This window comes from Psammomys obesus, unplaced genomic scaffold (assembly GCF_907164565.1).
Source record: "Psammomys obesus unplaced genomic scaffold, mPsaObe1.curated_primary_1811, whole genome shotgun sequence".
Classification (NCBI taxonomy): domain Eukaryota; kingdom Metazoa; phylum Chordata; class Mammalia; order Rodentia; family Muridae; genus Psammomys; species Psammomys obesus.
The window spans coordinates 973,388-983,901 of NW_026596101.1; positions in this window are offsets into that span (position 1 = coordinate 973,388).

The window sequence follows — 10,514 nt, forward strand, 5'->3', positions numbered from 1 at the left end:
TTGGTTTGTATAAAGTGCTGGTCTAGCATGCAGGAGGGCCCTGGGTTCAATCTTAACCACCACCTAAATTGGGAAGGATGGTATATGCCTGTAATGTTAGCATACAAAGGGAAGGAAGGGTAACCAGAACTTCAAGGTCATCCTTAGCTACATACTGTGTTTAAAGCCAGCCTGGGCTACTTTGAGACCCTCTCTTAAGTAAGCTGAGTAAATTATTTGTATGGCTTAGATCTCAACCCTGCTGTGCTGACTAGTTTTATGTCAACTTGGCACAAGCCATAATCCTTTGAGAGAATGGAACCTCACTGAGAAATGCCTACATAAGGTCAGGCTGTAGGCAAGCCTGTAGAGTGTTTTCTTAGTGATTGATGTGGTAGGGCAAAGCCCATTGTAGATGGGGACGCTCCTGGACTGGTGGTCCTAAGGTTCTGTAAGAAAGCCAGCTGAGCAAGCCAGTAAGCAGCACCCCTCAATGGCCTCTGCATCAGCTCCTGCTTCCAAGTTCCTGCCCAGTTTGAGTTCCTGCCTTGGCTTCCTTCAGTGGACTGTGATTCAGGGTATTTAAGCCAAATAAACCCTTTCCTCCCCAAGTTGCTTTTGGTCATGGTGTTTTACCACAGCAATAATAGCCCTAACTAAAACACAAAACACAGGAGGAGCTGGGCATGGTGGTGCATGCATGTAATCCCAGCACTCAGAGAGGCAGAGGCAGGCAAATCTCTTGAGTTCAAGGTCAACCTGGTCTACAAAGTCCAGGACATTGAAGGCTACAGAGAAACCTTGTCTTTGGAAAACAAACAAGCAAACAAACACAAGAAGAATGGAAAAAAGACCCACAAACCCACAGCAATTGGCAGTAAGGTCTCCCATGATTGTGACCATGACAGGACCTTTTAGGTATTCCAGATAAAGAATATTGGGGAAACACGAGTGACTGAGGCAGAGAGGCCTCAGGGGTAAGGCCGAGTAGAATGTCCCTGAGCTTTTGTGTTTCACCCTCTGTTCAACCTAGTGCTGCCTCCCTACTCCCTCCCAGCTCAGCTCCTCTGCTTCCCAGAGGCAGTACGGGAAGATAAGCAAGTCTGGAAACCTCCTCCAAGGATGGGTGTTGTCTTTGGTTTCTGTTACTGGAATAAAACATTGACCAAAAGCAACTTGGGGCTTCTGATGGCTGTTCTTGGTTGTCAGCTCGACTCCATCTGGAATTAATAAAACCCAGGTGTCTGGGTTCATCTGTGAGATTTTTTTTTTTTTCTTAATTAAATCATTTGAAGTTGGAAGACCCACTTCTAATGAGAATCTTTGAGGTAGGAAGACACACCTTCAGTCCAGATCCTTTGAGGAGGGAAGATACAGCTGGGCCACATCTGCTGACAGCCTACATAAAGGACATGAGGAAGGAAGCTCTGCCTGCTTGCTCTCACTCTGCCTGACAGGTCCGTTCCTTCACTGACATTAGAACCTACTTCAGGTTTCTGGCATATACTGAACACCAGCTGAGACATCCATTCTCCTGGACTGAATACTGAATTCTTGGACTTTCGTTGTGTATAATACGTGTGTATGTTTTATATATATAACATATATCCCCTGTGTATGTGTGTGTGCATAGATATTCATTCTGTGTTCCTCTAGAGAACCCTGACTAATACAAAAAAGGAAGGAATTATTTGGTTTACAGGATACATCATAGGGGGAAACTAAGGCAGGAACCGAAGCAGAGACCATGAAGGAATAGTGTTTGCTCCCCCTGGCTTGCTTTCTTATGGAACCCAGCCCCTCCCGCCCAGGGAGTGCACCACCCACGGTGGACTGGGCCCTCCCACATCCCTGAGCAACCAAACCGCCCCAGACCACATGATAGAGGTAAGGCAGCTCCTCAGCTGAATTCCCTTTTTTTCAGGTATGTCTAGGTTTGTGCCAGATTGGCAAAACTGTGACTAATCCTTAATAAAGTGTGTCATGGTTTCATTTTGTGCACACACGTGAATGCTGTGCCCTCAACCTAAGACCTCGCACATGCTCAGCCACTTATGTCTTCTACCTTCTTAAGTCAAATGATGGCTGAGCCAGCCCTACCCTACCCTTTTTTCCTCTCCTGCTTCTTTTGAATCTTCTTCATCTTTAATGTAATATGAAACACACAAAGGGAAAGGACTAATATAATGAATTCTCATGTGCCTATTGTTTTTTGATAATTATCAATATTTTGCCAACCTCACATATATCTCCCAAACCCACTTTTTTTTGTTTTGTTTTTTTGAGGGAGTTGGCATTGGACTATTTTAAAAGTAAATCCCATGAGAAAGGCAGGTGAGGCAGGATTGCTAGTTCGAAGCCAGCCTGGGCAATTTAGTGAGACAGTGTCTCAAAAATAAACAAGCAAACAGACAAACAAAAAGAGCAGGGAACAACTGCTGGGAGGACAAGCACCTGTAACCCACCACTTGGGAAGCAGAGTTGGAAGTTCAAAGCCAGACTCCACTATGTAGCGAGGTTAAGATCAACCAAAGCTACATAAGACCCTATCGTTAAAGGGGTTGAGGGAGAAAGGGATGCTGCTGAAGACATGAGGACATAGCTCATTGTTAAAGACCAGCTTTGACATCCAGGGTAAACTGAGGTGGGGAGTGCAGGGAATGATTGATAATCACTCAGCAGACTTCTCTGAGGGAACAAAGCTTGATTCTCTGAGGCTGGAAGTAAAAAAAGGGGGGTGGGAGAAGATTCACACACACACATACTGGGTGGATGAAGTAAGCTCCAACCACTTTACATATAGGTATACACATATGCACATTTGGTGGATGGAGCAAAGCCCCAACAACTTCATTATTCCCAAGAACCCACATACATATGTAACTAAGCAGCTTCTTACAGATTAACAAAGTATAAGCAAGCCGGGAGATGGTGGCACATGCCTTTGATCCCAGCACTTGGGAGGCAGAGGCAGGCAGATCTCTGTGAGTTCAAGGCCAGCATGGTCTACAAAGCAAGTTCAGGACAGCCAGGGCTTGATACATGTCTCTAAAAACCAATATATATATTATTTTTATATATATATATATATATATATATATATATATATATATATATATATATAAACAATTTATATATTTATATATATATATATATGCAAAATAATTTTCTCAGCCAGTTTCTCTTACTGTCAGGCTGCAATTTATGGTTACAAAGGAAGGTTCAGTTATTATTTATCTTAAAAAGTAATCTTATAAAAATCTTAAAATAATCACAAATCTAAACTTTTATATAAAAATAGTCATTTCCACTTTAAATCAAGGTACATATCTACTCATTGACAATTTTATTAAATCATAATAGGAATCTGAGTGCAAAAATGGGTACAAGAAATTAATCACCACCTTGATCACCAGCCCAACTGTAGCAAGGACGGAATGTCAGTTGGTACTCGTTGGCTGCTGCTGTTCTTGCTTCCAATCTGTAAAAATCCCTAGCTCACCTATTAAGAGTGTGCCTTTATGAACCTCAGATTGTTACCCAAGAACAGTTTTCTGCATCAAAGCCACCAACAAAAACATCTTAACCTAGTTTTACTAACAATCCCCATCTTACTTTCAGGGGTGGGTAGATGAATCATTAATCTGCTCCAGCAGCAATGTTTGAAAAAGTTCAATCACTATTATTGTAAGTGCCAGTAACACTGCCCAGTTTTCATACAACTCCTAGATTATGAGGGATGCAATGACCATGAAGGCAACAAGCAGAGCAAAACTGCGTAAGAGCATGAAGCCCTTTGGATACATAGTCCTCAGGGCTCTGCCTCTCCTAGGAACATCCATCGTGGTTATGCCAACTGGTGGGCCTCCTTCCATGAGTTCTAAAGCTGTTTTGTTATTCCTCTTGCACGGCCCCCACAGCTCATTTACCCAGCATGTGCAAGGCTCTAGATTCTATCTGTAGTACCACAGTACATACACAGATCCTATGTGGACTGTTTCACACACATTCTTGTAAGCATCTCTAAAAGGTAAAGGATATTTCTTCATTTTGGCTTTTCGAGACAGGCTTACAGAGCCCAGGCTTCCCCGAAACCTTTGATCTTTCTCTCTCTACTTGTAAGCGCTGGGGTTGACGGGGGGTCACCACACCTGGCTCAGTGTGCCTGTTCACGAATATATTCAGATGTTCCCTAATCTTTGGTTTACAGTTATTTTTTTTTATCTCGTGTATGTTTGCCTGAACATATATATATATCTATATGTGTGTACTGTGTGTGTATATCTGGTGCCTGCAGAGGCGGGAACAGGGTGTCAGGTCCTCTCTTACAACAGCTTTCTCCCCTCCCTTGCACCCTCAAGATTGTTTTCAAGTCAGTTACTTGGTAAGTGAACTGCAGAATTCTGTGACCCTTTCAAAACTACACATGGCAACCCTCTTCTTTTCTTCTTTTTAGTTTTTGGGGTAGTGTTTTGGTTTGGGGGAACAAAAATCTCACTCCGCAGCCCAGGCTAGCCCTCACAACTATCCTGCCTTAACCTTCTGAGTGCTGGGGTTATAGATGTGAGCTGCTAGGCCAGTGGGAAAGAAGTCTTGAGACTGTTTTTTCACTGGAATGATGTGGCGAGAGCTGCACAGATGATTAACCAAAGGGAAAACCAAGTCATGATTTTCTAGGAAGATATTGTAATCACTGGCCACTTCTGAATCAGTTTGGAGACCTGCCATCACTACAAAATCAGGACGGGGAAAAAAATGTGGCAACAAATAGAAAAGCAAAATTCTACATGGTTTCCAATACAATCAATGGGTAATGTCTAGCAAATGTCTGTTATCCCAACACTCAGGAGGTGCAGGCAGGAGGAGGAGGAGCTCAAAGCCAGCCTCTGCTACAAGGCAAGTTTAAGGCCAGCCTAAGTTATATGAGACCCTGACTCAAAGAATAATATAAATATACAAAGAACTAATAATATCTGAGCATGGGGGAATACACTTATACTCACAGCACTTGGGAAGTGGAGGCGAAAGCCAGCCTGGGCTACATAAGAAAAATCAAAGTTTAAAAATGAGTAATACTGCCAGGTGATGGTGGTACATGCCTTTAATCCCAGCACTCAGGAGACAGAGGCAGGGAGATCTCTGAGTTTGAAGTCAACCTGATCTACAGAGTGAGTTCCATGACAGCCAGGGCTACACAGAGAAACCTTGTTTAAAACAAACAAACAAAATAAAACAAAAAATAACCAACAACAACGAAAGCGAGTAGTATCTAAAATTAAAACACATAAGCAACCAAGGTCTAATACTTATGAAATAGATATAAATTATATCTAAGAAGAAGACAGGAATAGCAGACAGTGGAAGATGGTTGGGTCCAGGGAATGGGAATTGGGAGTGAGAAGGAACAGGGCTGGGAAACGTGGGTTTTAAAATGCTGGGCTTCACAGCAACTGACTTTCTTAAAGGATCAAGGCTGTTTAGTTGGTACTGCAGGAGCAGCTGAAATCTGAGAACCGGTTCAGGCTGCAGCCGGGTTGGTGGGTGAGCGGATGTCCTCAGAGCTGAGGACAGCTGGCAGGGCACCGAGCAGGCTCCCCAGCCTGCCCCAGTCCCACCTGTTCTGCCTGGCGTTTGTGTTGGCCTGCTGGAGCAGCCAGGCAGAGTGAAGATGTCAGTCAGCCCATGGCTCCCAGCCTTGTCTACTCTGGGAGGCTTCGTCCCTGCCAGCCACACCTCCTCTGCCTTCTCTGTCTCTCTTACTTTGGAAGCTTCCAAAGCTCAGCTCCCCACAGCTCCCATAGGTGACAGTCTGCAGCCCTTCCGAAAGATAGGTCAGTTGGAGGGACTAACTCCTTGAAGCAGGGCTCACAGGGAAGACCTGCTGTGTTCTTTTCCCCTCTGGAGGGCGGGTGTAGTCCTCGCCACTCAGAGCCTGGCCCTGAAGTCAGTCTTGTGAATTCGTAGTACCTGTGTGACCTTTAGCAGGTACCTTTACCTTTCTGAACGTCTGCTTAACAGCTTTCAGGTGGAGAAAACAGCACTACAAAGAGCTGCTGTGAGACTTTGAAAGAACGGCACGGGCAGGTGTGTGACACACTTGTCACAGACTAAGTGTGTGTCGGCAGTGTCCCCCACCCCATGATCTCCAGGATGATAAGGACAGTTTCTGGACTGAGACCATCCCAGTGTGCACCTGGCAGCTAACACTCCCCACTGACACCGCTTCTGTGCCTCGGGGCTCCTCTTTCCTTCCAGTGGTCAGCTTTCATCTTGGCCTCGGGCCAAAGGGATCAGAACATCCTGTCTTTGTCTGGAGTCTCAAGCTTTGAAACCTCATGGGATCAAACTCCCCACTCCAAAGAGGGCAACCAGTGAGCAGTGGTATGGAGGGGGCAGGGTGAGCCTGCTCTGAGGAGGGGAGCCGAGCCATTGCTTAGTGCTGTGTCTGCTCCAGAAGTGTTAACGTTTTAACAGGCCCGCCAGAGACTTGGGGGGATAGTTCACTCTGCAAAAGGTCATTCTACATAAGCACAAGGAACTGAGTCTTATCCGTAGAAGCCATGTATAAATGCAGGCATAGGAGCAGTTTGCCTGCATTACTAGCACTGGGGAGGCAGAGACAGGAGGATTCCTGGGGCTCGCTGCTTACCCAGTCTTATCTCATCAGCAAGCTTCAGACCACTAAGAGATTCTGTCTCAAAAAAAAGTGACACTGGGACTAGAGAGATTGTAGAGCGATGGCTCGGCAGTTAAAGCTTTGGCTGCCTCTGCAGAGAACCTAAGTTCACATCCCAGTACTCACAGGGAAGCTCACAAGCATCTGGAGCTCCCGCTCCAGGGGATCTGATGCCCTCTTCTGGCCTCAAAGGGCACCAGGCATACATATGCTTCACAGACATAACCATAAGCAACACACATGCACATAAATAAAATAAAGTAAAAATGAGGATGGGGGGAGGGGGGGAGAGCACACATCTCTAATCCCAGCACTCAGGAGGCAGAGGCAGGCAGATCTGTTAGTTCGAGGTCAGCCTGGTCTACAGAGTGAGTTCCAGGACAGCCAGAGCTATACAGAGAGATCTTGTCTTGGAAAATCAAATATATACATAAAAATAAAAATGAGTTGAATACCTGAGGCTGACATCTGGCATTTACATGTACATGTGCACACACACACACACACACACACACACACGCACGCACGCACGCACGCACGCAAGCACATGCACACACAACACATTGCCCATCAGAGATTCACTGGGCAGTGAGAGAAGAACCTGGTGCCCTCAGCTACCCCAACACCCTTAGGACTGCCTGACTTCCCACATAGACTGCCCACAGGGTTCCCCCAAAGGAAACTAGGAGGAGGCTAGGAAAGGGGATAGATTCTGGACAGTCCCCTAAAATGCCAATTACTCAGTGTATAGAGGACCAAGGTCTAGAGAGTGTCCCGTGAGACTAGAGTATCTGTGTCCATCTGACAACAAACAGGCAGGATGCTACATTGTGTGTGTGTGTGTGTGTGTGTGTGTGTGTGTGTGTGTGTGTGTCTGACTGTTTTTCACATACACATACACCAGCCCTGTGAACAACCTAGGAGATCCATAGTGGGTGTTACGGAGATGTGGCAGCCAGGAACTTCAGTGCAGTGTGAACCTAGAGTGACTCAGCTTTCAGCCACCAAGACAAAGCACCCTAAGATTTGGATCATACCATAAGGAGAGAAGGTGTAGTTGGGCTCGTGTCTCAGAGTTAGACTCCATGATCACTTAGCCTAATGCTTTGGGCTTGTGGTGGGTGCAGTTTATGATGGCAGAAGACGCCTCGTCACCTCAGAGTGACCAGGAAGCAAAGAGAAAGAGAAACTGGGGCCTTAATACCCCGCCTCAGTGACACCTTTCTTCCATTAGACCCCACTTCTAAAAGGTTTGGCCATCTCCCCACAGTGCCCTAGGCTGATGAACAAGCCTCTAGAATAGGCCTTTAGCAACACTTCAGATATGACTTATAACAGGCCATATTCATGGAGTAGTAGAGTCTAGGAAATGGGATAAGATGCTAACAGAACAGAGTTGTCACCATAATGAAAGCCCAGAATCCTCTTCTCTGGGAAATGATGGAAAGAAATGGAGAGAGAGAGAGAGGACTCCAGAGGAAAGTGAGCTACCTGCCCAGCTCTGAAAAGCCTCACACAGCAAGGGTGAGAGAGCAGCTGAGAGCCTGAGATAAAGTAGGACACTGTCCTCCAGATCCCAGAAAGCTGGGAGGCCAGGGGTACAGACGCTTCAGCCTGCAGCCCCAGCTGCTCCCAGCAGCCCTAGGGAAAGAAGGACACACTGTGTTCCACAGGACACACTGTGTGCAAGAGCACTAACTACCTACTGGCACTGAACATTTTTTTTAAGATTGACTTATTTATTATGTATACAATGTTCTGTCTGTATGTATCCCTGCAGGCCAGAAGAAGCCATCAGATCTCATTACAGATGGCTGTGAGCCACCACGTGGTTGCTGGGAATCAAACTCAGAACCTCTGGAAGAGATGCTCTTAACCTCTGAGCCATCTCCCCAGCCCTCAGCACTGACTGAACGTTTTAAAAGCAGCAGGCACGACAGGTGCTAAACTTTTCTGTGATAAACAGAAGTTGGAGAGCACAAGGAGACCTTAGCTCACCACGTGAAAGAACTGTTTCCTGTTTGTTTGTTTGTTTGTTTGTTTTGATGTTGTTGTTTTTGTTTTCTCACCTAGTACGGATCCCCCAGGCACTGAGATTGGAGAAGCTGCTGAGCTTGAAGTCCAGGGTTGTAGCTTTTTGCAGCAACTGCTCCACCACTAAGCCACACCCCCAGACCCCCAGCCCAAGCCAAGCCTTTCATTGTTGCTTTATACAAGGTCTGTATAACTCTGGCGGGCCTGACATGCAGACATGTAGCCTAGGCTGGCCGTGAGCTCATAGACATCTACCTACCTATGGCTCCCTAGCTCTTGTGCTTATGCCTCAGCACTCATGGGGCAGCCAAAGAACAACCTCTGGGAACTAGTTCGGTTCTTCTACCATGTGGGTTCCCAGGGTTCCCATCCGGCTTGGTGGCAAGCACTTTATCTGGCTGGCTTTTCTTTTTCTTTTTAAAAGTGGCACCCATCATTTTTATGATTGCAAAAAAAAAAAAAAAAAAAAAAAAAAAAAAGTATCCAGTGTGTGGAATATTGGTAAACAGAAAAGCAAAATTAAATGAAGGGTCATACCCATTACTACTCATTATCTATAGGCTGGATAGATGGATGGTGATCCAAACTAGGTCATCCAGGGGTTGGAATGTCATTGCAGTACTGTTTCCAGAAGTGAAAATAGCTGTTAAGCCACCTCATTACCCATCAGTCGGCAGGGGAATATGGAAACTGACTGAATAAATATCAGTGTGGCCAGGCCATGCAATGCTGGGCAACTAGTGGGAAAAAGAGGATAAAGTGCACAGGGATTGTGTTGAAAAAAACCTACACAGCTACTGCAGGACAAACAGTACTTCAGAATACAGAGTATGATGCCATTCGTTTAAAATTCATCTTTACATGATTGACAGATGATAGATAGATAGATAGATAGATAGATAGATAGATAGATAGATAGATATCCATATGCCTCTGCCTCCCAATTGCTGGATTTAAATGTGATCACCACCACAACTGTCCTTTAAAAGCTTGAGAAAGGGTCTCTCTATATCCCAGGCTGACCTTGAACTTACTCTGTAGCCCAAACTACCTTAAACTGATTATCTCCCTGCTTCCTTTTTCTACATGCTGAAATTACTCCTGCCCGTATATGAGCTCCCTTTCTCCTCTGCTTACTGATCAGGGTGTAGCTCTCAGCTGTGCTCCAGTGCCTGCCTGTGTGCTGCTGTTCTCCCCACCATGACGACAATGGACTAAACCTCTGAAGCAAGCACCCAATTAAATACTTTCTTTCATAATACTTGCTTTGGTCATGGTGTCTTTTCACAGCAACAGAACAGTGACTAAGACAGTAGAGTATCCAACCACAAAGCCAAGAAGGAATTTACATGATCTGTGGACCATATGCTGAAAATCACCACAGCAAAGACAAAAATGAAGTAGATCTAGGACCAGCAAGCTGGCTCAGCAGTAAAAAAAAAAAAAAAGCTTGCCCCCAGTCCTGAAGACCTGAGTTTGAGCCCCAGGATCCATATGGCAGATGGAGCCCACACACATACAAACACCAAAATAAATAAATAAATAAATTTTAAAATAAGAAAAAAATAGAGCCATGGACAATTACTTGGAAAATGTGTCATAATGTACTATCAAATTATGAGCGGAGGCCACGTGGTAGCACATGCCTTTAATCCCAGCACTTTGGAGGCAGAGAGGCAGGCAGATGCCAGTCTGGTCTACACAGCAAGTCTTGGATACTTAGGGCTCTGTTACACAGAGAAACCCTGCCTCATAAAACAAAGACAAATGATGAGAGGAAAGGCAAGTTATAAGAGCAATTAATAAATTGTAGGCTCATTTTTAT